The 24205-nt window shown below is 44.1% G+C and overlaps 1 pseudogene; it reads left to right on the plus strand.

Annotated features, from left to right (window-relative positions):
- The first annotated feature begins 21630 nt into the window (after nt 1-21630).
- On the plus strand, nt 21631-22075 carry LOC147359132 (cytochrome b-c1 complex subunit 7 pseudogene; annotated as a pseudogene).
- The last annotated feature ends 2130 nt before the right edge of the window (nt 22076-24205 follow it).

Consider the following 24205-nt stretch of genomic DNA (forward strand, 5'->3'; position numbering starts at 1 on the left):
AAGAGCAATTGTGACATAATTTAGACCCATGCCACCAACCTCTAACCCTTAGAAAGATCCCAAAGCTTTCTGAAATGTCCACAAAAAGCATTCACTTAGCTTTCAACTTCCTTAAGGATTATCGTTCTAGATAAATAAAACATGTCTTACTAAGTGGTATTGCTTTTTTTGTCTTTTAATCAGTAGTATCATACCTGAAGGAGAAGGCAATGGCACCCCACTCCAGTACTCTTGCCTGGAAAATCCCATGGATGGAGGAGCCTGGTGGGCTGCAGTCCATGGGGTCGCTAAGAGTCGGACACAACTGAGCAACTTCACTTTCACTTTTCACTTTCATGCATTGGAGAAGCAAATGGCAATCCACTCCAGTGTTCTTGCCTGGAGAATCCCAGGGATGGGGGAGCCTGGTGGGCTGCCGTCTATGGGGTCGCACAGAGTCGGACACGACTGAAGCGACTTAGCAGCAGCAGCATCATACCTGAAAAGTATTCCTTGTAATAAATGTATATTATTTCAACTACCTCTCATAGAAAATGCATAGAATTTCAACCAAATAAAAAACCTATATCTAGGTTGGCTCTCAATGGTAAACAATCCACCTTCAATGCAAGAGACCCAGGTTTGATCCCTGCATTGGGAAGATCCCCTAGAGAAGGAAATGGTTACCCAATCCAGTACTCTTGCCTAGAGAATTCCATAAACAGAGGAGCCTAGTGGGCTACAGTCCATGGTGTCACAAACAGCTGGACACAACTGAGCAACTAAGCCCGCACACACCCACAGGCTGGCTCTCACCACCACTTAGAATCTTATCTTTATAGTCACATAATTTCTGAGTTATGAACAACTGATTTAGAAACTAATTTTTCAAATTCAACACATTTGTGGATTAGAAGCTATTCATTTTCAAGATCTGACTATGAAGTAGAAAAATTGCTCTTGTTGTTACTTAAAATGTACCATGTAATATGACACCATATCACATGCAATATCACACCATATTTACATGTAAATTTATATACATTAATATATTTTATATAACAAATTTGTATTTGTTGTTTGTATCTCAAAATTATTTGCGTCACAAATGTTTGTTTTGTTGTCATGCATTTTTTTAGTCCCTGGAAACACAGGGCCAAGACCACATACAGGAGCTTAGGAAAGGCATTGGAGTAAATGGGAATTTTAATACAACTGAATATTTAATCATTGAGGTCATTTTATACTTGTATTATTTACTGTGTTATATTATTTTAGAATTACAATTATTAATGTATAATATGCAATTATTGCATGTGGCTACAAGTTATTCAGTCAGTTTCATAAGATTTAGAACTCACTTCTCTGCAGCTTGAAGCTTTACCCCAATCATTGATTCCCAGGCACAAATGTTTCATGCTGGCTTGTAGAGTGCGGAACACTGAATGGCCCCAACAGATACAGCCCAAGTTTTTTAAACTTCAAATATCTAAATAATTTTCTTCCATGGATAGGTTTTTCCATTGGTTTTGAAAATCAAATAACTTTAGAATTCAAAGGAATGTGAAAACTGTAAGTACACATTCAGATGAGTTGATGGTAAATTGTTCTACATGGAATACTGTTCAAGCCTGAAATATTAAGGAAACTCATTGTTTCCTTTTAAAATAAAAGTTGGCTTCAGCTGTTAGTCTTTTACTGAATGAATGGATTTTCCAGAAAGACAGAAAATAGTGTTCTACAACTAGCTGAGAAAGCAAAGGAAAAAAACTGGTTTTAAAAGGCCAGTATACAGATGATTGCAAATCCAGGACTCCTGTCTGGTTAAAGGCTCACGTCCTTAGAAACTATTTTGAAACTGTATTTGAAGAATAAAATGGTAAACAAAGGTGGCAAAACACAGAGTAAGACCTTACCCCAAATTATATTACAGAATGGCTAAAATTTGAATGTTAAATAAGGCAAATATATAAAAGTTGAAGAAGAAAGTGTATGTACATGTTTACAAATCTCTGGTAAAAGCGGCCTTGCTAAGCTATCATTGAAGCCAAAATTATCAAAAGTATGATAGATGGATCTGACCACACAAAGATCCAAATTCTTCCTGTTACGGACTGAATGTCTGTGTCCCTATAAAAGTCATATGTCAAAGTCCTAACCCTCAATATGAGGGTATTTGGAGATGATGCCTTTGGAAGGTAGTTAGGGTTAGATGAAGTCAAGAAGGTGGGGTCCTGATGATGGGATTAGTTATCTCATAAGAAGAGACACCACAGAGCTTGTTCTCTCCCTGCCATGTGAGGACACAGCAAGAAGGCAGACTTTGGTGAGCTTGAAAGAAAACTCTCTCTAGAAATCGACCATGCTGGCAACTTGATCTTGGACTTCTAACCTCCAGAACTGTGAGAAAATACACTACAGTCTATTTTGTTATGGCAACCCAAAGCAACCCAAGCAGACAAATACACAACCTAAAGAGAGTTCAGAAACCAGAAATGTGAAGGAAAAGATTTGCAATATATGTAATAGGCAACACAGTTATAATTCCAAAATATATGTATATATATTTAAAACAAATCAACCAGGAAAATACAAATATCTTAATAGCAAAATTAGCAACGGTCACAGAGAAATAATTTATCAAAGAACTACAGATTGTCAATTAATAAAAGAAAACAAGCTCTATATCACCACTGTGACAGATAGGACAATGGCTCCCCAGAGATGTCATGTTGTAATCCCCAGAACCTGTGAATATGTTAACCTCATGTAACAAAAGAGATTTTGAAAAAGTGATTTAAGGATTTTGAGATTATTCTGAAATATTATTATAATATTTATAATATTATTATATTATTCTGGATTATCTGAATGGTCCCAAAGGAGGGAATAAGGAGGGTCAGAGTCAGAAAAGGAGACATAAGGAAAGAAGCAGAGATTGGAATAATGATGGAGGAAAGGGCCACAGGCCAAGGAATGCAGGGCTTCTAGAGGCTGGAAAAGGCAAGGAAACAGGTTCTCCATTAAGAGCTTCTAGAAAGAAACGCAGCCCTGCTGGCACACTGGTGTTAGTCCTGTAAGACCTGTGCCAGATTTCTAACTTCCAGGTCTATAACATAATACATTTATGCTGTTTTAAGCTGACAAGTTTGTAGTAATGTGTTATAGCAGCAATAAAAAAGTAATATAATGACTAATCAAAGAAATATAAATTTAATTCATATAAATTTATTTATATTAATATAAGTTAAAAGAATATCTTTAGATCTGTATAAATAAAAGGTGTTAGTGTGGGAAACACAGGCACACATATGCTTTTGGTAGGCATGTAAATCAGTTATCCTTTCAGGAGTCATCTGGCAGTACATATCAGATCTTTAAACATGCCTACTCTCTGACATAACAATTTTATTTTTCCTTGACTATGTTCTAAAGCACTGGATTTCCAGCTGCAGTTAGGGATGAACTCTTTCTTCTCACCAAGTAGAGCAGAGAGGTGAACCTATGACTGGTAAGGTAACCTATGAAGGAAGGTGAGGGCTGGAGCCCGGCAGCCTTCACCTCACCCCTGCAAGAGCCTCTGAGGCATTCCCATGGGCTCCATGAAATGTATTTCGAGACCCACTGTCCTGGGGGAAGAACTGGATAAGCAACGAAAGACCTCAGCACACAAGGATGTGTATCACAACATTGCTTATAATTGCAAAACATCAGAAACTACCTAAATGACCCTCAAAAAAGTGACTTATGGTTTATGAATAGCATACGATACTATGCTTGTATACTACTGATGACACGTAACTACACTGACATTGAAAGAGCTATGCAATTTATTGAGAACATGCTGTAAAACATCTCTTGTTGGTAAGATTCATTTCTTAAATATATATCCAGATATGCATAGAGATACAGATCAAAGCATTGACAGCGGTCATTTCTGTGTAGTGGAATTAAGATGAGTTCTACTTTCTCTACATCTTTATATATATATATATAAATACATATTAATTTTTTTTACATTAACAATATAGCTATTCAATTAGCTTTTTTTTCTTTCCTTTTCTTTTTTTTTTTAATTTTATTTTTAAACTTTACATAATTGTATTAGTTTTGCCAAATATCAAAATGAATCCGCCACAGGTATACATGTGTTCCCCATCCTGAACCCTCCTCCCTCCTCCCTCCCCATACCATCCCTCTGGGTCGTCCCAGTGCACTAGCCCCAAGCATCCAGTATCGTGCATCGAACCTGGACTGGCATCTCGTTTCATATTAATTTTTTAAAAATATTTATTTCATTTGGCTCCACCGGGTCTTAGTTGCAGCATGTGGGTTCTAGTTCCCCCACTAGGAATTGAACCCAGGTCCCTGCATTGGGGGCATGGAGTCTTGGCCACTGGACCACCATGGATGTCTTCATATTACCTTTACAATCAGAAAAAAATCTGGTTGTACCATGAATAACAAAGGCTACAATGAGTATATAGCAGACACGTAGCATACATTTTAGATCACAAATACAAGTACTAAAGAAATAATACTTTCATCATTTTCTATGGTGGTTTAGTCACTAGTTCAGTTCAGTTCAGTCGCTCAGTCGTGTCCGACTCTTTGCGACCCCATGAATCGCAGCACACCAGGCCTCCCTGTCCATCACCAACTCCTGGAGTCCACCCAAACCCATGTCCATCGAGTCGGTGATGCCATCCAAACATCTCATACTCTGTCATCCCCTTCTCCTCCTGCCCTCAATCTTTCCCAGCATCAGGGTCTTTACAAATGAGTCAGCTCTTTGCATTAGGTGGCCAAAGTATTGGAGTTTCAGCTTCAAAATCAGTCCTACCAATGAACACCCAGGACTGATCTCTTTTAGAATGGACTGGTTGGATCTCCTTGCAGTCCAAGGGACTCTCAAGTCTTCTCCAACACCACAGTTCAAAAGCATCAGTTCTTTGGCACTTGGCTTTCTTTATAGTCCAACTCTCACATCCATACATGACCACTGGAAAAACCATAGCCTTGACTAGACATACCTTTGTGGACAAAGTAATGTCTCTGCTTTTGAATATGCTATCTGGGTTGGTCATAACTTTCCTTCCAAGGAGTAAGCGTCTGTTAATTTCATGGCTGCAGTCACCATCTGCAGTGATTTTGGAGCCCAGAAAAATAAAGTCAGCCACTGTTTCCACTGTTACCCCATCTATTTTCCATGAAGTGATGGGACTGGATGCCATGATCTTCGTTTTCTGAATGTTGAGCTTTAAGCCAACTTTTTCACTCTTCACTTTAACTTTCATCAAGAGGCTCTTTAGTTCTTCTTCACTTTCCACCATAAGGGTGGTATCATCTGCATATCTGAGGTTATTGATATTTCTCCTGGCAATCTTGATTCCAGCTTGTGCTTCCTCCAGCCCAGCGTTTCTCATGATGTACTCTGCATATAAGTTAAATAAGCAGGGTGACAATATACAGCCTTGACATACTCCTTTTTCTATTTGGAACCAGTCTGTTGTTCCATGTCCAGTTCTGACTGTTGCTTCCTGACCTGCATACAGGCATGTCCAACTCTTTGTATGACCCCATGGACTGTAGCCACCAGGCTCTTCCGTCCATGGGATTTTCCAGGCAAGAATACTGGAATGGGTTGCCATTTCTTCCTCCAAGGGATTTCCCACACCCAGGGATCAAACCTGGGTCTCCTGCATTGCAGGCAGATTTTTTACCAACTGAGCCATCCATTTAATTTCTGTTTTTGAAAATGAAGGAGTGGCTAGAATATGCATGGGTGGCAGTAGCTGAGGCAATGAGAGGGAGTGGTAGAGTGAGACAGAAGTAGATATTTAAGGTGCTGAAGTTTGAACAAAGCTATCAGGGCTGTATTTCTTCCACTTGCCCACTAACTCCTCTTTTCCTTTCTTCTGTGTGTGTGAGGAGGCTGACCCATGTGTATGCCATGGATGACTTCCTTGCCTCTTGGCTTCCAGTTGGGATTTCCAATGGAAAGGCACTAACAGAGACATGAGACCAGCACTTATTTCCCAAGCTCCTTCCCTATGTCACAGGCTGCATCCTTCTAGCAAAGTCCCCAGCTCCTGTCTGGAGGCTCTGTCCATGTCCAGCAATCCCCTCTGGGCCCCCTCCTCTGTCTAGTGGAGGTAACCTTTCCTGCTTTCCTTACCCCAGGGTACTGCATGACGTCTTGTTAGTTTCTGGGAATTCTACCCGTGACTTTGTAAATTACCCATTTTGGGTGTGCCATCTTTTTCCAGCTAAGATCCTAATACCCAAGTTGTGTGTGTGTGTGTGTTGTGCGTATGTGTGTGCAATATGAAGAGGGGTAATTTTCTTCAAAATTTCTTGTATACAGTCTTTCAAAAAGTCCCACTTTGTTCTGTGTGTATATAGCAGATACGTAGCATATATCTCAGACCACAAATATAGGTACTAAAGAAATAATACTTTCATCATTTTCTATAGCTCCATTTAATTTCTATTTTGCATCTCCATTTCATTGCGGTGGCAACATTTAGGGTCACTTGGTTTGGGACTTAATGCCTCCACCTACTTTTCCCTGGTTTTGTGCCTTAGATGGGGCACTCTCCTGGTGTCGAGGCATTGGCAAGTGGGATGTCATTGGATGTTCCCCCTCAGACACCCCATTGCTCTTTTGTCCTCAATGAACAATTCAAGAATTTCAGTGTTTTCTTCTTCTCTTTCTGTGCTGCCCACAGGCATGCAGGTATTGTTCTGCTATTCCTGTGATATTCTGGGGTATCGGAAACGGGGAGGCTGCCTGAGTCCCGCACATCACATCATAGCCACTGCTTCTCTAGGTCTGGCCAGTCCCTTAGGGCTCAGCCAGGGACACGTGACACATGTCCCACCACTGCTCTCACTCTGTCCTTCCACGATGTAGCTTACTATCTTCCTGGGTCCCAGCCTGTGGTCCAGGCTACAGGGCCTCAGTCGCTGGGACCCACCAATCCCATCCCTAAATTTTTTCCCCTGCAGCTCTCTCTGTTTCTCCTCAATCAAGGAAACATATTTTCTAGTCTGACTGTGGGGAAGCTTTCTCATCATATATTCTCCTCAATATTTCATTTAGTAGTTACTCAATCTGTGTATGTTCACCTATAAGGCCAATTTGATAGTGATAATTATGAAGTTGGTGCAAAACCTAATCACATCAAAAAAAGTTCAGCATCATGACAGGTGAGTATGTAGAGGTGGTTAATAGAGTCGTATCTTATATTCTGATTTTTCTCTTTCACACACTGTTCAATTGTGTGCATTTAAAACTTTGGGAAGAACAGGCTTAAAGTAGACTTATGGTGTATATGCTCAGGCACTCAGTCATGTCTGACTCTTTGTGACCCCATGGACTGTGGACCTCCAGGCTCCTCTGTCCATGGAATTATCCAGGCAAGAGTACTGGAGTGGTTTGCCATTTGCTTCTCCAAGGGATCTTCCTGACCCAGGGATGGAACCCATGTCTCCTGTGTCTCCTACATTGGCAGGTGGATTCTTTACCACTAGCGCCACCTGGGAAGCCCCAGACTTATGGTACTTTTTGTTAAAGACAATACCATAATAAAGATGCTCAATACTACTAATTATCAGAGAAATTCAAATCAAAACTGCAATGAGTATCACCTCACACCTCAAGATGGCCATCATCAAAAAGTCTACAAATAATAAATGCTGGAAAGGATGTGAATACAAGTGCGATATGTGGAATCTAAGAAAATGATACAAATGAACTTGTTTACAAAACAGAAACAGATTCACAGACATAGAAAACAAACTTACAGTTATCAAAAGGGAAAGGCTGGGGAGGGATAAATTAGGAATTTGGGATTAAGGAATACATGTGGGGCTGCCCAGGGGGTGCTGAGGTAAAGAACCTGCCTGCCAATGCAGGAGACATAAGAAAGGCTAGTTCAATCCCTAAGTCAGGAAGATCCCCTGGAGAAGGGCATGGCAACCCACTGCAGTATTCCTGCCTGGAGAATCCCATAGAATGAAGAGCCTGGTGGGCTACAGTCCATATGGTTGCACAGAGTCAGACACAACTGAAGTGACTTAGCATGCCAACAGTACTATGTGTACAATAAATAATAAGTACCCATTGTATATCACAGAGAACCCTACTCATTATTTTGTAATAACTCATAATGGAAAAGTATCTGAATATAGTCTGAATCACCTTGATGTACACCTGAAACGTTGCAAATCAACTATATTTCAATTTTTTAAAAAAAGACCATACTGTACTCCTAGCAAGTGGAAAACCAGTACATTTCTTCTCTTTGAAAGTAATTTAACCTAAAGTTTCCTAGTTTTGGTACAAATTAGAACTTTTTCAAGTCACTTATTTGGAGGTTTGCTAGGGCTGCAGATACAATTTTCTGCCACTAGATGTCTCTGAGTCTTAAAGTAGCATAGTCATGAGGTTTTCGTCTATTTATACATACGGATCACCTACCTCCCTGTTACAGAGTTTCATAATCCTCTTATGTAATGCAAGGTTGTCAGCTACAGTTAATCATCAGTTAGGAAACAGGCAGGCGGGGGCCTCAAGGGCTCCATGTCCCCAACACAAGGCCGGAAGTGTTGAGAGATGGGTCTGTTCCTCTGTGACCACACAGAACCCCACAACCCTGAAATGTGTCTCTGTGTTGGGCACTGACAGAGAAATTGGGCAGAGGAAATAAAGAGCAGCTGGGGCATGTGACCAGATGGATGACAAGACCAAATCCTCCTTTTTCCTACAGTTTGAAACCAGCAGAGGAGCTAGTGGGCTGAGTAGCATCTCAGCCCTGTGTGTCTCCCCTGCTTGCAGGCACCTCTTAAAACACTGACACCTGTCACAGCTGAGCCCCCCCCCACCCACCCTGGCCCCCAACCAGGGAACCCAAGGGTCAGCAAAAGCCCCAGAATGCTCCCCAAATTCTCTAGTACCTTGTCAGGCCATCTCATCAGTCTACTTTCTGTGGTGTTTACATGGTCGCATCTGTCAGCCTAGACAAGTACCCCCAGCCAGTGAGGACCACTCTTCTTCAACTTTGCAGCCCCTACACCCTGTACCCAGCGCTTCTACACAGTAGGTGTACGCAGAGTATCTCTTGAAACCAAAGTGGGATCATGCAGGTGGGAGAAGACTGATGAAATTATTCTTTACTCATGAGATTTTGAATCTTAATAGCTCAAATCCTCCAAAAACAGAAATAGCCTTTAAAGAATGCACCACCCCGTCCCCACCCCAGAGTTATTGGGAGGCTGGTTTAAGCAGCTTTTTAAAGCCTAGAATTTCAGTGTGAGGGTTAAGAGTGTGAACTCTGGAGTAAGATTGGGGTAATCTCAGCTCCAGTATTTTTAGTTTTGGACCTTGTGGCCAGAGACAAGCAATCTCTAGCTCAGTTTGGGCTTCTGTAAAATGGGAATACTAGTAGCACTCATTTCACAGATTTACTGTAAAGACTCCAGAGGTTAATACTCATAGCACAGTTAGCACAGCTCCCGGTAAACAGCAGCTGCTCAGGGGAGGTTATTAGCTAAGGGCCAAAGCAAGAATGCCTTCAGTTCAAATATCTTCCAGTAACTCGAGCAGGTTACCTAAATTGTCTTAGGCCTTGGTTTCCTCATTTGTAAAGTGGTGATAATAACACTGCTTGCTCCTTAGGGTTGCTGCTGCTGCTGCTGCTAAGTCGCTTCAGTCATGTCCGACTCCTAGCGACCCCATGGACTGCAGCCTACCAGGCTCCTCCATCCATGGGATTTTCTAGGCAAGAGTACTGGAGTGGGGTACCATTGCCTTCTCCGCCCATAGGGTTCAGATCAGATCAGATCAGATCAGTAGCTCAGTTGTGTCCGACTCTTTGCGACCCCATGAATCGCAGCACGCCAGGCCTCCCTTCCATCACCAACTCCCGGAGTTCACTCAGACTCATGTCCATCGAGTCAGTGATGCCATCCAGCCATCTCATTCTCTGTCGTCCCCTTCTACTCTTGCCCCCAATCCCTCCCAGCATCAGAGTCTTTTCTAATGAGTCAACTCTTCGCATGAGGTGGCCAAAGTACTGGAGTTTCAGCTTTAGCATCATTCCTTCCAAAGAAATCCCAGGGCTGATCTCCTTCACAATGGACTGGTTGGATCTCCTTGCAGTCCAAGGGACTCTCAAGAGTCTTCTCCAACACCACAGTTCAAAAGCAATTCTTCGGCGCTCAGCCTTCTTCACAGTCCAACTCTCACATGCATACATGACCACAGGAAAAACCACAGCCTTGACTAGACGGACCTTTGTTGGCAAAGAAATGTCTCTGCTTTTGAATATGCTATCCAGGTTGGCCATAACTTTCCTTCCAAGGAGTAAGCGTCTTTTAATTTCATGGCTGCAGTCACCATCTGTAGTGATTTTGGAGCCCAGAAAAATAAAGTCTGACACTGTTTCCACTGTTTCCCCATCTATTTCCCATGAAGTGGTGGGACCAGATGCCATGATCTTCGTTTTCTGAATGTTGAGCTTTAAGCCCACTTTTTCACTCTCCACTTTCACTTTCATCAAGAGGCTTTTGAGTTCCTCTTCACTTTCTGCCATAAGGGTGGTGTCATCTGCATATCTGAGGTTATTGATATTTCTCCTGGCAATCTTGATTCCAGCTTGTGTTTCTTCCAGTCCAGCGTTTCTCATGATGTACTCTGCATAGAAGTTAAACAAACAGGGTGACAATATACAGCCTTGATGTACTCCTTTTCCTATTTGGAACCATTCTGTTGTTCAATGTCCAGTTCTAACTCTTGCTTCCTGACCTGCATACAAATTTCTCAAGAGGCAGGTCAGGTGGTCTGGTATTCCCATCTCTTTCAGAATTTTCCACAGTTTATTGTGATCCACACAGTCAAAGGCTTTGGCATAGTCAATAAAGCAGAAATAGATGTTTTTCTGGAACTCTCTTGCTTTCTCCATGATCCAGCCAATGTTGGCCCATAGGGTTAGGGTGGGGAATAAGTGGAACAGGAAGCTACCAGCACACCTTAGCTGTGGTCATCAGTACCCTTCAGCACTTACAGCACTAAGTAAATACCCACGGATAGGTGGTCAGGAGACAGGGAATTGGTCATTGCACTAACACAATACTGGCAACTCCCTACCTTTTCCTCAACTCCTTACTTTTGAATAATTTTGTAAAGTATTTATATACATATTATTTCATTCAGTTTATAAAAGCCCTTCAGCTCACTTTAACCCACAGTTGGGTGGTGATTCGTGAAACATGTGACTCCAGGCTAGTGCCTCATCAGGTCCACAGGGGAAAGCCAGGATTGGAGACATCTGGGCAGAGAGAAGGAGGGGAGGGGAGAGAAGTCGGAGTGGCTTGTGAGCTTTATCTAAGCCATTGGTTCCTGTCCTTTTCCAGCTGGTGATGTTGTTCATGGTGTTTTTAGTGACGCAACAAAAGCTATGAATACTCACCCCGAAAATTGGACAAGCTTACATTTCATAGATTTTATGCTACCAGAGCTGCTCTAGATCTTTGCTCAAAACCTATGACCCCACCTTTAGTAGGAATTAACATAAATCTTAAGTTAAAGGGTCCAGATATTATAAAGGAAGCTACAAACAAACAATAATGAGATGGAGACTTTCTTAGCAGTCCAGTGGTTAAGACTCTGTGCTTCCAAAACAGGGGATGCACAGGGTTCCCCAATACCTGGTTGCTGAACTAAGATCCTGAGTGCTACATGGTGTGGCAAAAAAAAAAAAAAAAAAAAGAAACTAAATGGAACTAGCCAGGACCAAGATGGCAGGAATGTGACCTTCAACAGATGCTGAGTCTCATTATACACTTCATTCATTTTACTTCATTAGTAAATAAATGGCACACCTATTAGTGACCAGGACTGACAGTAAAGACCAAAAGGGATAAAAAGAGGATGGCATCCACTGCCTGGAAAGAAGCCTGGTCCCTTTCCCAGTAGACTAATGCACCTGCCTCCCCATCACTAGCCTCATTCCTCCTGCCTTTGTCTTTTTCCAGATGGGCAAGAAGTTGAGCTGTAAACTTAGTTTCTGCTTCTCCTTTCTTTGGCCACCGAATAAAGCTTGTACTGCCTCAATCTTGGTTATTAGCCTACTTAAACCTGAGGCAGAGAGCCTTGGTCAGCCTAGGGCCTGAGCCGGGGCCACAGGATTTAATTCAGAAACATCTACACAGAGTCATAGTGAGATCTGTGACAAGTTATAATTTTGCATCCCCTTCAAATCCATTTTTAACAAATATTTATTTAATATTTATTAGCAGTAGCAGAGAGAAACAAATTTTATATTAATAAACTTACTGCTCCTCTTTGTGCTTGAGTTTAGAATTTACTCGTATACATGCAGTTTTCTGAACTTCTTAAATTCCCTTGAAAGTTAGTGAAATAAATGACTTCTGATGGCCAGCACAACTCTGTGATTTATTCTACCTACTGCAAATGTCTGCTGATTGGTCACCATGCAAAAACACTCAACAGAAAGAACCCCAGTGAGGAATGTTCTGTTTTTTTCTCTGGAGTCTGAGACAAAGGGCGGTTGAAGTTTTTCCAGTCAGGCATCTTTCCGAACCCTCCAGTTCCACTTGACAACACGTGATAGATGAATAACACCTCAGTACCTGCTGACCTACTCACCTCGTTGTCCGTATTTGGGTTCAGGGCCCAGGTTAAGACATGTGGACCAGACAGCCTGTGTTTAAACACCAAGAAGGTCGTTAGTAGATCTTTGTAGGCACGAATACCTCGCCCATCACCTGAAGTTCATTGTGATGGGAAAATGAAGAGAGGTCAGGAGACTTGAGACTCTGAAAGCCAAAGAGCGAGAAACAATTAGGCGTCCACGGAAGCTCTGAGAGGGACACTTAAGTCAAGTGAGGCTCCCTGCGCCTCCATGATTGTCTGCAAAGCTGACATCCTTGACGGGTCTGAGTGGCTCCCACCTGCCAGCCCGGCCCCTGACTCTGGTTCTGAGTACTGGGTCCGGTCACAGGCCCTTTAAGGCCAAAGTGGGAGAGGCCAAGGGGATTGTGAAGTACAGTATTCTCACCTCAGCTCTATTGGGGTGGCAGTGTCAGGGGCACCGGAAGTAACTCTTAGACTTCCGGCCGGCCAGACTCCATTTCCGGCCTGCAGAGGCGGGCCCTGGGTGGGCCAGCTGGCAGAGCAGGGGGACTTTTCGCGTTAGTTTTCAGAGCCAGGAATCCACGGGTCTAATGTCATGAAGATTTGGTTCATCCCCAAAACACAGGGTGGTGCTTGTCAGCAAGTCTGCACCACAGAGGACGCTTTGTGTAGGCAACTGGCTCAACTGAGGGCCGGGGCCTCTCTGGCGGCTTTTGCTGATGCTGTGCAACTCCGTGCTGGGAGCCAGCGGGCAGGAAAGGCCGGCTTCCAGGCTGCTCCCCCGTCCCACCCCCGCTAACCCCGGGCTGGGTTGGCAGCAGCAGTTTAGCAGTGCGTACTGGAAGGGCATCATGCCTCAGAGGACAATGTGGTGTTCTGCAGAGGTGGTTCTCCAAGCGGGGTCCTCCTGGCAGAGGTAGCTGCAGCGACTGGGAACTTGTAAGAAATGCACAGTCACAGGCCTCGGTCGCTTTGGGGGCGGGGCTGGTGGCCTAAACCCTCCAGGGGATTGTGCTATGTACTCAAGTTTGAGGATCACTGCGTCACGCGCTAACCTGCCTTCTCACACCTACTGTGGGGGCTTGGGGGAGGGGGGGGGTGCAGCTCCTGAGCAGACAAGGGTCCAGCCAACCATTCAGGCTTGGGTATCAGCACGGGGAAGCCAGGCCGGAGGCTTCTCTGTGACCTCCTGCACTGCCCACAGCAGCCGCAGGTAGGCCTCAGGAGTGAAGGTTTTGATCCCCGGGAGAGGTCTGGTCCCTGGCTCCTGAGCGGGGCTGAGGGGGCCAGGTGACCCCACACTCAGCCTTCGCCTTTGGGGGCACCAGGGTTCTGTACACATGAGTGAGGCGCTTCAGAGCAGGAGGCCAGGGTTATAAAATGTCGGAAACCAAGGTTGCTACCCCCATCCCTTCTAATGACCTACTTGGTGGTGGTGGTGGTGGTTTAGTCGCTAAGTTGTGTTCGATTCCTGCAACCCCATGGACTGTAGCCCGCCATGCTCTTCTGTCCTTAAGATTTCCCAGGCAAGAATACTGGAGTGGGTTGCCATTTCCTCCTCCAGGGGATCTTCCAACCCAGTGACCAAACCCTTCTCTCCTGTATTTCAAGACTTTTTACAGCTGAGCCACCAGGCAAAAGGCATGGGGAGGTATCTTGCCATTTTGTGTGGGATTCAGGTTCCTTGTTGAAGACCAGGCTGTGCCTAAACATAGAGGCAGCCCATGCTTTCTCCTCCGTGCCAGGGGAATAGCACCCGTGGCAAAGCGGGCTCTGTTAGCTCACGTTTCTACCTTGCAGAGAGAGGCTCAGCATGCAGAGGCATCTCTGGGGCTACCCCAGCCCAGGGATCTCAGTCCTGGGAGCCTGGAGCCTGCAGAGAGACAGGAGGGGCCTTGAAGTGGCCTCCTGAGAGCCCACCTCATCCTTCTGCTGGCATTGCCTGCACTTGAGAAGTGAGGGCACAGGAATCAAGAGAGGACAAAATGCAGATTCTTTGAGCAGTCTATTTCATTTTGACCCTCTATTACTGGAACACACATTCCTTAGTGTACAGAATTCAACAAATTAGTGGGAGAGTCCAAAATAAAAGCACAACCAATCAATACACAACTCCCCACATAAAGCTCTACAGCTCACCAATTTTTACTTTTAAATATCTACTTGGCCAGGGCACAATGCTGCCTTTGCACTGTGGCATAGTGTGCAAACCCTGGAGTCAGACTTCCTGGGTTTATAGCCCAGCTCTCCCACTTACCTGCTGGCTGCCTTAAGCAGCTTACTTAGCCTTTCTATTTTCAGTTTCTCCCTCTGCAAAATGGGAATATTTATAACAATAGCTACTTGTAAGGAGCATTATAACAATTAAATGAGTTAATATACACACAATGTTTAGCACAGTAGTTGGCATATAGTTATATGTGTGCTATATGAGTGTTAAGTAAGATTTCAAAGAAAGCTCTGGTGGCTTTGTGACTAAACTGCTTGGCTTGGCTGAACTACATTTCCCAGAATTCCCTTCCCTGTATATTTTGGTTGGGGTTGGCCAAAAGAGAGATAGGAGTGATTTGAAGGGTGGAAGTGAAGTGGCCACCAATTTGTAACTCAATGTGTGCACTCATCTGATGAGTGGGATTCCCTGGTGCTCAGAGGGTAAAGCGTCTGCTTGCAATGTGGGAGACCTGAGTTCAATCCGTGGGTCGGGAAGATCCCCTGGAGAAGGAAATGGCAACCCACTCCAGTATTCTCGCCTGGAGAATCCCATGGATGAAGGAGCCTGGTGGGCTACAGTCCACGGGGTCACAAAGAATCGGACATGACTGAGCGGCTTAACTTTCACTTTCATCTAATCAGCAGCTCCCGCTCCACTTTTAGCCTCTCTAGCTCCTGGGGGCCAGGTGTGTGTTTGGCAGACACCCACATCACAGCAAAGGGTCAAGGTGACAAAAACAGGCACCGGTGTCACTCTGTCCTGCCTGTGGGGCTTAACTCGTGCTTGTGGTTCCACCTTGTCCCTGCTCTTCCCGCTTCACCCCCATCTTCCCTTCCCAACTGCCTGCCCGCAGGACTTCAAGCTGATTCATGAGTTCCAGAAACAGTGAACATGGAAAATAAGAGTGGAAAGTCATCAAATAGCAGAAAATAATTTTCTCAAGCTGAAGGGCATAGATGTTCAGAGTAAAATATTTATAATATTAATATTTATTTGTATGTATGCAAATATACATATATAGCATATACAAATGTATAATAAATATTACATTTGTAACAAGAAATATTTAATGTATAATATACAAGCATATTTATAATATACAAGTAATATACAATTGAAAAGAAAGTACCAAAAAATAAGAGAAAAGAAATAAAGAAAAGAAAAGAAAGGAAAAAAATAACAATTCAGAGAAAGCAGATCTCAATAGCAACAAACATCTGAAAAGATGCCCAAAACTCACCAGGGATATGCAGATTAAAGTAATTTTATATCCACCACACTTGAAAAAATGAAAATAGCTGGAACACCTTTGATGACAGTGATGCAGAAAAATTGGGCTTCCCTCATAGCTCAGTCAGTAAAGAATCTCCCTGAAATGCAGGAGACCCGGGTTCAATTCCTGGGTCAGGAAGATCCACTGGAGAAGGAAATGACAACCTACTCCAGTATTCTTCCCTGGAGAATCCCATGGACAGAGGAAGCTGGTGGGCTACAGTTCATGGGGTGACAAGAGTCAGACACGACTGGGTGACTGAACCATGCAGAGCAAAAGGAACTCTCTTGCATTGTTTGTGGAATGGCGAATGGTTATAGGCATTTTGGAAAGCAACCTGACAACATCCATTACAATTTAAAAAAAAAAAAATCAAAGCTTTGACTCAGCAATTTCATTCCTGTGAATCTACCCTATAGAAGCTAAAGCACCCTAGGCTAATGTCCAAGGATGTTTATAGCCACATTATTTGTAATAGAAAAAACCTTGGGAGGCTTGGAGGTGAGAATGGATGAAGCAGAACAAATCCTGGGACATCACTGCTTCACAGGTCAGCCCCTGGGAGCTTGCACCTACCCTTCCTCTAGGCTGCACCCACATCTCTCCATTCCTCTATTCCGCCCCCACAGGACAGAGAGGCACAGGTAACTAACTTCTCCAGTTTGTCCCTGTGGCCAGAGGTGGAGGCCTCGCTGCTGCCCTGATCCCTTTCCTTTGTTGGTGTGACAGGAAGGAATGCATAATCTTGCATATGTCTCTCTGACCAGGGCAAGGCCGCTTTCCTTCTACTAAAGCACTTAACTTCTCTTAAGGCAAGACGTAGCCCCTTTTCCTCTTTGAGGTTTTCTCTCCACTGACTCCACATTCTCAGCCATGGTTCCCAATGGTGGTGCAGCAATACAGCCAGTAAGTATCCATGCAATAGGTCCACATGGTCCTCAGTATACACCCAACCTATGTCTGTATCCACACACCCACCTGTCCGTCAGAGCTCCCTCAAGTTGGGCTAGGTTGCCTCAACCTGTATCTTTCAAGAACTTGGAAGCTCCGTGGAGGCCAGAACCCTGCCATGGGCACCATCTTGTCGTCAGGGTCCAGGTTGGTGTCTGCTGGGGGAGATTTCGATGGATGCAAACCTTTAACACCTGTTCCTGCCCATCCCCTAACGGGGTAGCTTTTGTGATGCAGAACCAAGAGAGAGAGGACAAGCTGGAAGAAAAGGACACAGGTCTTAGCAGAGTGGCTGAGTCAATTTATAGAACAAAGAGATGCAAAGTAAGAAGCAGAAAAAGAAGAAAAAAGCCACCTGTGCTTGAGTCTTGTTTCAGATGCTGGAGATTCTGGAGGAAGTGTGGGACCATGAGAGCCAGGGAACAGAGGAGCTCAGAGACACATTTGTTATTGTTGTTTAGTCACTAAATCATGTCCGACTCTTCTACAACCCCATGGACTGTAGCTTGCCAGGCTCCTCTGTCCATGGGGGTTTTCCAAGCAAGATTACTAGAGTGGGTTGCCGTGCCCTCCTCCAGGGGATCATCCCAACCCAGGATTGCTATGGATTATTCCCCTGAGTGTTCCTGAGCCACCCAAGTAAGATCAGAATTTCTTTAAATTACTGTCACAGTCAGAGGATGCTTTTTTGAATGAAACTCCATGTAGGACCAAAACATAAACCTCAGGTGGAGTATTGGACTAACAAGGAGTCAGAAACAAGATTGCCTCCAGGGAGTTTAATGATGAAGCAAGATTGTAATGGCTGCCTACAAACTAGACAGAATCACCCTGAAGGAGAATGACTTGGTTTCAGCTGGGAAGCTAGGAGCGAGCTGCCTGAAGGCATTCACACATCCAAGTGAAAAATGTGCAAAATCCGAGCAAGCCCAGTGATGTAAGTGTCTGCAGGTGGGTGCCTTGGCCCACACAGCGAGCTCCCCATCTGTCTGCAGGGGCTGCAGAGCCTGGGAACATCTGCAGTGAGGATCACTAGCTCTCTATCATCTCGGAGCCCATGTCTAGCAGGCAGCTTCCTGGTTTGTAATCTAATTTTCCATGTGCTTGCATCTTCAAGCCTCAAGGGAGAGAAGGTGCCAGCGAGTGCTCACCTGCACCTGATCTGCTTGATAGCTCTTCTTTTCACCCACTTACTTGTGTTTTTTGTGTGGCAGATACCTGGCATCCACTCAGCCTGGGGTAACTGACAATTGAATTTCTTAACCTGCACATCAGGGGCCAGACTTGGGATATGGGACCAGGCCATGGAGCTGCCACATGCCAGGGACCCATCTGAGGGCCAGTGGCCCTCCCAAGGTAAATCCTTTCTGCCCTAAAAAATCTGCCCACAAGGTCTTTGTGTGCAGTCAAAATGAATACAAAGACAATTTGTATTCTAGTACAGCCCAGAGCTGGGTGCAAGTTCTAGTTTGCTGGTTTCACGAGCTTCAGGAAGTTTTTAAATCTCCCAAGCCTTAGTTTCCTTTTCTGAAAAGAGGATAACAATAGTACCTATCAAACGTTACTGAGAAGAGCAAAGGAGATGATGGGCACAAGTAGCTTAGCATAGCACTTGACACATGGTTAGCACTCAGTATCAACGTGATTATTACTTAACCCATTGAGCCTGAGTCTGTATTGTTTAGAACAATAACAGAACAACTTAAACCTTCTATGAAAGATATTTGTTTCACATAGTATCACATCTAGAGGGAGGACAGCTCCAGGTTTGATGCAGTATGGCTTACGAGCATCATTAAGGACTCAGGTTCTGTTTGTCTTATCATCATCTTGTTGCCTCATGGTTACAAGATGGCTGCCATGGTGCTAACAACAGTGATACAGCAGGAAGAAAGGATATGAGCAAAAAGATATGAGCCTTTGCTTTTTTATTCAAGGAGAAATTTTATTCAAGGATAATCAGAACAGATCAAATGCTGGATGTAGCCCTGGAGCAAAGTCTTGGAAGCCCCTTCAATGCCAGAAGTAACCTTGTAGATGCTGGATTATGAAGAGACGCAAGGGAAGAGAAGACCAGGGGAACAGTATTTACCACCTGGTACAGAAGTATTTCACTAGTTTAATAACTAGTACCACCATTCTGACATATCCTATTAAACATCTGTTCTGCTGTGTCTTATTGACCAGACTGGGCTGTACACCCACTCCTAGGCCAATCACTGCACAAGGAACCAAGCTGCCACACCTGATTTGAACTAATCATGATTCATTCCCAGGGATAAGAGAAATGTCCACCTGCTAACTGAGTACAGTTGCGTCTGTTAGAAGGCACTTATTCAGTTGTTCATCTGACAAACACTTACTGAGCCCTGCATGCTGGGCACAGCATGAAGGATGGTGGAGGTGTGGCACAGGGAACATGAATGGTGGGTAAGTACCTACCACAGTTTTGTTTTGTTTTGTTTTTAATTTATTCTTTATCAAAGGGTAGCTGGCATATCATATTTATAAGTTTCAGGCATACAATACAGTGATTGTAACCAACTTTTAAAGGTTATATTCCATTTATAATTATTATAAAATATTTTCTATTTCCCGGTATTGTATAATATGGTTTTGTGTTTTATTGTAGTTGATTTACAATGTTTCAGGTATACAGCGAAGTGACTCAGTTATGTTTATTTATTCTCTTTCAGATTCTTTCACATTATAGGTTCTTACAAAATATGAATAGTTCCCTGTGCTACAAGTAGGTCCTTATTGTTTATGTACAGTAGTGCATACCTGTTAACCCCAAATTTCCAATTTATCCCTCCCCTCGCTTGTTTTGTTTTTTCAACCAACCAAAATCCATAGTTCACATTGGAATTTATTCTTTGTGTTGTACATTCTGTGGGTTTTGACAAATGCATAATGATGTATATTCACCAGTATAACATCAGACAGAGTATATTAGCTCTATCCATTCATCCTTCACTCCTCCATAACCCCTGACTTGTTATCATCTCCAGAGTTTTGCCTTTTCCAGAATGTCCTATAGTTGGAATCATGCAGCACGTATGTAGTCTTTTCAGATTGGCTTTCACTTAGCAAAACGCATTTAAGTTCCATGTCTTTTTGTGGCTTGATAGCTCATTTCTTTTTACTATTAAGTCATCTGGCTACGTGATAGGTGATACATTCACCTTTTGCAGGACATTGCCACAATTTTTTTAACCTGTAAAATGGTGACAATCATATTAATGTCTACCTCATGGAGTTATTATTCGGATTAAACAGGAGGATATTGGTGCTTAACAAACGGTTTCTCAAACAAGATATTCAGCTAAAGACACCATCATTTGCCCCACAGGCTTGCCCTTTGGTGGTTCCGTTATTTGCTTTTAGGCAGAATAACACTTAAATCATCTCAGGCCAGTGAGAATTCAGCCTAACACTCCTGGCTTCCCAGGCAGGAGACGCCACCACCTCCCCAACTAGCCCATTCTGTGTCTCCAGCCTCCACTGAGAACACAGGTTTTTATGTGGACAGTGTTGCTGGAAACGTGAACTGATTGCTTTTCTTTACTTTCCTGGGGAAACTTTATTTTTAAACAAATTGTTCCTTTCAGAACAAGGCTTGGATCTTACTGTTTAGTCATTTTATTCCAAGGTGGATACAACAGTTTACCTCAACTCGCCCCAGGATTTGTGGGTGCTCACCACAGCGCCTGCAGCCAGCCTGACTCATTAGCTGGCATTATTCATCCCTCCTTCTGGAACATTGTCAGTGGCACCAATGCCCAGTGACTGCACGGACCCTCTGCTCTGTAGGAAGAATAGGATTAAATAAGAACCCTTCTGTGAGCCATCCTTTAGTCATCTGGTCTCATCCAGACTTGCCTCTCTGTCACTGAGTCAAAATAGAGCATTTCTGATTCAATCCACTTCCCAGGGAGGGAGATTCTATTTGATTCCCAAATAAAACTCATGATTCTGTTAAAAGCCAGCTCTGCTTTGTGAATCATGTTTCTAGAAGCCCTGAGCTTGGTTGTAAGCATTGTTATCAGCCTGACTTGGGAAGACAGCCTGGGGTCCAGGCCCAAGTGTTCAAGACGTCCTGTGGGTGGTTTTTGTGTGTGACCAGATGCAGACTCCCCCTCCTCTTCCTAGGCTCCCCAAGTCTGGAGGAAGGGGAGGGGCTGGCCTGGAGCTGCTGTGGTTGCTCAGGCCCAGAAACATTCTTTGCATCCTGCCTACTCCGCCCTCTCCCACTGCCCTGATCCAGACCACTGGTCCAAGCTGCCTAGATAGTCTCCATGTCAAACGGGCTGTCCTACAATTACCCTAGACAAAGGGAGGCCCATGGGGGAGGGTCTGGTCATGGAACAGAGACCAAACTGCCAGTCAGCAGAGTCTGAGCCCCAGGCACAATTCTCTGTGGCTGAAAGGAGAATGCAGACAGATTTCTCTTCTCTGGTTCTGCACTGGACCAGAGAAGATTCCTTCTCTTCTCTGGTTCTGCACTGGCCTCTGGAAATTTCCCCTTTCGCCTATAGAGCATGTTCTTTAATCATGCCATGTGGATGTTGGAATTCATTCCAACCCCTGGTGCAGCACAGATTCAATAAACTGGGCTTAACGCTAGATGATACAATATATGAGGATGACGATGTAAAAGAAGCCATAAGAAGGCTTCCTGAGAACCTTTGTAACTACAGAGTGTTTCTCATTAAGAGAGCACTGGACCTGGGCATGAGGCAGCAGATCCTGCCTAAAGAGCGGTGGACAGAGTATGAGGAGGATAAATTCTACTTGAACTATATCTGAAAGAGGTTATTCAGGAAAGAAAAGAGAGAGAAGAATGGGCAAAGAAATAATTTAGTAGTCTAAATCTGTGGATACAGCTGTTCTCAAGTATTTTTATGAAGTTGGTTAAACCTGAAATGTACAATGTAGAACTATTTGGGCTGTAAATGTATTACTTTAAATAAATATTTTAATTATTGCTGGAAAAAAAGTGGGGCCCAAGGGGCCCACCTGGTTTGGCACTGTCTGAGCTTGGCAGAACAATACACAGGTTGTGCTCCAGGACAGGGACCGCAGCCCCTGCACTTTCCTTTTTTTTTTTTTTTCAGAGACTCTGAGTGGGGTCAGAATAGCACCCAGTGAGCATGTGACAATGCAGGCTTCTGCAATCCTGAGAATGGTCTGGACGACAGAGAAAGGCTTCTTGGAAGTGCACACTGATGCTGATAGCAGCCAGGAACCCCTCAGTGGGGTGAGCACAGCCCTACTCCTAGAGGAGGGGGAGCCCCCGTTTCAGCCAGCTCAGCACCCAGCAACCTGGAGTTTGCACCTGGTCACTCAGCAGAAAACCCTGTCTCTTTTCACATAATGCTGTTACCCAGTGGGCTTGAAGGCAGGTCTTATTAACCTGACTTTCAGACTGGGTAGCTGAGGCACAGATGCTTAGTCACTTGGCAGGTATATGCATAAGGCTGGAATGTAAACCTAAAGTTACCTGACTATAGAGTCTTATGCCTCCCCCATCCCCCTTTTTTCACCTGCTGAGCTGCTTTACAAAACCAGTGTGATTGGCTAACTATGAAGGATGATCAACAGCTCTTCAGGATTAAAAAAAAAGTCAAAAGTCAAAATGCATTCTCTTCAGAAGTCAAGAGGGACAGGCCCTCTGATACAAGAAAATGAATGAGTGAGTGAATGAGTAAGTGAGTGGCTAAATGAGTGAATGTATTCCCTTTATTATAAATAGAACCATCTTCCACAGCCTCCTTGCATACTCTGTCCTCTCTCACACCCAGATACGCAGCTCAGGAGGAAGTTCTGGCAGTCCCCTTCCTGAGGTATGGGCCAGCCCCTCCCTTCCTTGGGCAGAACTGGGTGAGCCCTGAAGAGGGAGTTGGAAACCTGGGTTCTGATCCCAGGACAAGTTCCAGAGACTTTCAGAGCTTCCGGTGCCTCTGCTCTAAGATGGGACAGGAAGTACCCCCCTACCCACCCCCCCAGAGGTGATATGAGTCTGGGTTGAGGTGAAGTGCCTGAAAGCTGCTTGCCAAGCATGAGGTGTGGCCTCAGGGGAGTGGGGGGAGGACAGCTTTGAAACAATGGTGGTTCTACAGCTCTTCTCAGCCAGCGACCCTGCTCTGTGCCAGGGCTGGACACCCAGTCCTTATCCTCCAAGCATAGGGGCACTCTATAGTTTGACCCACGTGTACCTTTGTCTCACTTTCTCCCTCTCTTCCTATTCTGATCCTGCTAAATTACTCCTATGCAGTTAGGAATTTTATAGATCATTCAGAAATGCAAAAATGGAAGTTTTTTTCCTATAACTGAACTTCACTTTGCTTGTATCTTCATTTGGGGGCCCAGAGAGAAATTCATAACCTGAATGATTTCTTGCTTTCCCTCAGCTGGTACAGATTTGTCTTCTTTCTCAGAGATGGGAAAACTGCTCTCCCATCATCAAACTCCTCTTCCCCCATTTGCCTTACTCTGTGGTTGATGGCAGAGGCTGGGAAACTTTTTCATTTATTAAATGTTGTTGGTTCTGTGGAACATTCTGTCTCTGTGGTGACAACTCAACTCTGCCACTGCAGCAGGAAAACACCTGTTCAATATGTGGAGGAAAGGGTGTGGCTGTGCATGAATAAAGCTTTATTCACAAAAACGTGCGACAGGCCCTGTTTGCTGATCCTGGATTCATAGTATAAACTCTGTGATCTCAGTCTTGGCGACTTTAGCTTTTGATACTCAGAGCCAGGCTTTTAAAACCCACAAGAGCCTTTTCTCTCTGAGCCCTGGTTCTTGCATTAGGAAGTCACAGCTTTTAAGGTCATTACTTCTCTGCCTGCTATTTAGGAAAGTCTCCTGAAAGGTCAGAAGCCAGGAACTTGACAATCTGTTCTTTAAGGTTCTACCCTTTCTCCCCTGAAATCTGCTACCTGAGTGGTAGCAGGGGGGACCCTGGAATAATGCATAGGAGAAAGAAAATTCTTGTTATCTCAAACTTTATCTCATGATAGCATGCGTGTTTGTGCTAAGTTGCTTCAGTCATGTCCAACTCTATAACTCTATGGACTGTAGCCTGCTAGGCTCTTCTGTCCCTGGGATTCTCCAGGCAAGAACA

Source organism: Bos grunniens, chromosome 14, assembly GCF_055505025.1.
Source record: "Bos grunniens cultivar Pamir isolate PY7600 chromosome 14, Bosgru_T2T1.0, whole genome shotgun sequence".
NCBI classification, from domain to species: domain Eukaryota; kingdom Metazoa; phylum Chordata; class Mammalia; order Artiodactyla; family Bovidae; genus Bos; species Bos grunniens.